Below are 3,078 nucleotides of genomic sequence, written 5' to 3'. Positions count from 1 at the left end.
AACCAGGTGAAGGGAAGCTGAAGGGAGGAAACGGTAGGTTAGCAAAAGCAACTCTAAAATGTGGGAGATGAAGAGTCCTAACTTCAGCATTGATGAAAAGAGAAATGCAAATGTCACTGTGAGGCCACTGTGGGATGTACCACTGGCACATGTGAAATAATAAAACAGCATGTGTGCCTTAGTAGGAGCATTGTCCTTATCCTCAGAGCAACAGTGGTAAAATTAATTCAGAAAAGATAGGAAGAAACTACTCTGTTAGAACGCCACAGTATAAATGATCCATGTTGAAGGAGAAGAGTCTGGAGAAATGAGAACATGGGCATGATTGAGTGTGCTTCTGTATTCCAGTAATGACAAGATAGGATCCTCATATGTTGATATAATCTCACCAAAAGGAATGGATGAAATAGGAGGAGAATAAAGGATATATTCTGGATAGTGTATAGCATATAAGAAAAATAGGAATAGATCTACATTCAATTATTTCTGATTTTTTAACTATACTATGAGAGACTGGAAAGGGAGGAGAATGAGGGGAAAATGCTTTAGGAGACAATAAAATGGAGACACTCACTTTCCTTGGGGTTTTGAGATTCTGCTGCCTGTCATACATGGTGTAGAAGGAAGATGGTTAGTTAAGTGGAGCAGAAATCTGAATGATACAGGGAGGGGCATGTATGAGTTGGAAATGGTATTCAATGCATTGGAGTATGAGAGGTTTTCTTGAAATTTACACAAATTATGATGATAAAATTTAAGTACACTTTTCAGAAACATCAGTATACAAAAAACATAGAGAAAATTGCAATTCACAAACAACAGTGACCCAGGATGAGCACATAGCAGAAGAGAGCATTAGTCCAACTTGTATCTCAGTAGAAACAACATCCAAATGTCTACAAAAGGGGGAAAGATATAAATCAATCTCTTATAGAAAAGTTGAGAAACATTATTAATGACTGTAATGATGACAGACATTTGGAGTTTTGACATTATAGTCACTATGACTGTTAGACCCACTGCTATAAAATATATTACCTGGATATGTATTAATTTTTATTTAGAGTTTACAGTGATACTGATATTTTCTCACTAGGATACTGGAGAAAAAGAATGATAAAGAACCAAACTGTCATCTCCCAGTTCCTCCTCCTCGGCCTGCCCATCCCCCCACAGCACCAGAAACTGTTCTTTACCCTGTTCCTGTCCATGTACCTCACCACCGTCCTGGGGAACCTCATCATCATCATCCTCATTCTTCTGGACTCCCATCTCCACACACCCATGTACTTGTTTCTCAGCACCTTGTCATTCTCTGATCTTTGCTTTTCCTCTGTCACAATGCCCAAGTTGCTTCAGGACATGTAAAGCCAGGACACATCTATCTCCTATGCCGGCTGTCTGACACAAATGTACTTTTTCATGGTTTTTGCAAACATGGAGAATGTTCTTCTTGTGGTCATGGCCTATGACCGCTATGTAGCAATCTGTTTTCCTCTTCATTACACTCGCATCATGATCCCTAAGCTCTGTGTGTCTCTGGTAGTTCTCTCCTGTGTATTTACCATTCTGTATTCCATGTTACACACCCTACTCTTGGCAAGATTGTCATTCTGTGAGGACAATGTGATCCCCCACTTTTTCTGTGACCTATCTGCCGTGCTCAAGTTGGCCTGCTCTGACATTTACATTAATGAAGTAATGATATTTATCTTCGGAGGGCTTGATACTGTAATCCCATTCTTACTCATTTTTGTTTCCTAAGTACAAATTGTCTGCTCCATTCTAAAGTTTTCAACTACAAGGGGCATAGCCAAGGTCTTTTCCACCTGTGGCTCCCACCTGTCTGTGGTCTCACTGTTCTATGGGACAATTATTGGTCTCTACTTTTGCCCATCATCTAATAACTCTACTGTGAAGGACACTGTCATGGCTATGATGTACACAGTGGTGACTCCCATGCTGAATCCGTTCATCTACAGCCTGAGGAACAAAGATATGAAAGAGGCCCTGATTAGAGTCCTTTGCAAGAAGAAAATATCTTTATAATGACAATACTGGTATTTATACATAAATTTACCTCACAATTATATTGATATTAATATCACACAATATATCCCTACAATGAGATATATTACATAATGTTGCATCTACCAAAGTGTGTTTTGCAAAGTAGCTCAGTTAGGTAAAGTGACCTTAGTGAGCCAGTGATGCCATCTCCTGTCTTGCACAGGTGATTCTTAAAAAGCATTAGATAACAGTCACTGTTGTGTCAGATTTTCATTTCTTACATTATATTTCTTAATTGAGAAATGAAATGATTCTTCTCACATTCAGTACAAACTAACCATACTTTCCCTTTGCTCTACTATTCCTGGCCACCCCCCAACTTCCATTTCCCCTGGATCAGTTCCCTCTCCATTTCTTCTTTAGAAAAAAACTGGCCTCCAAGGGACAACAGCCAAACTTGACAAAACAAAAATACAATAATACAAGGTGAAAGCCTTTATATTAACCTGGACACAGCAATTCAAATAGGAGAAAAGGAATCTCAAGAGCAGGCAAAGGAGGCAAAGATCAGCCTATTGTTCAGATCCCACAAAATAGCAAGCTAACAACCCTAACCTATACTCAAAGGCCCTGGTGCAGACCCATGCAGACACCCTGGCTTCATTTCAGTATCTGTAAGCCCATGTGAGTTTGCTTAGTTGATATGGTGGGGGCATGATCCCATAGTGTTATCAACACCCTCTGATTTCTATAATCTTTCCTCCACCTCTTCCATGGATTTCTCTTATCTATGAGAGGTGGGATCAAATGCAGACCTCTAACTTACACACAATCTCTCTGCATAATCTCTAGATATACATCTCTGCAACTGTACCAATCTGCTGCTGAGAACATTGCCTGGTTATAAAGATGGCCAGTTTAGACTCTGTAGCTTCCATCACTAGTTCTCACTAGGGTCACCCTTAGGGATTCCAGGAAGTTTCCAGTGCACTAGATTTCCACAAATTCCCATATATGACCCCAAGTTACAGATGTCCTTCCCTGTACTCTCTCCTCTCATTCCTCCCT

The 3,078-nt window shown here is 39.9% G+C and overlaps 1 pseudogene; it reads left to right on the top strand.

Annotated features, from left to right (window-relative positions):
• The first annotated feature begins 1,113 nt into the window (after positions 1-1,113).
• On the top strand, positions 1,114-2,049 carry LOC110307213 (annotated as a pseudogene).
• Positions 2,050-3,078: the final 1,029 nt, after the last annotated feature.

The sequence above is a fragment of the Mus caroli genome, chromosome 12 (genome assembly GCF_900094665.2).
Source record: "Mus caroli chromosome 12, CAROLI_EIJ_v1.1, whole genome shotgun sequence".
Lineage (NCBI taxonomy): Eukaryota > Metazoa > Chordata > Mammalia > Rodentia > Muridae > Mus > Mus caroli.
This window is presented reverse-complemented; position numbering and strand designations above follow the sequence as displayed.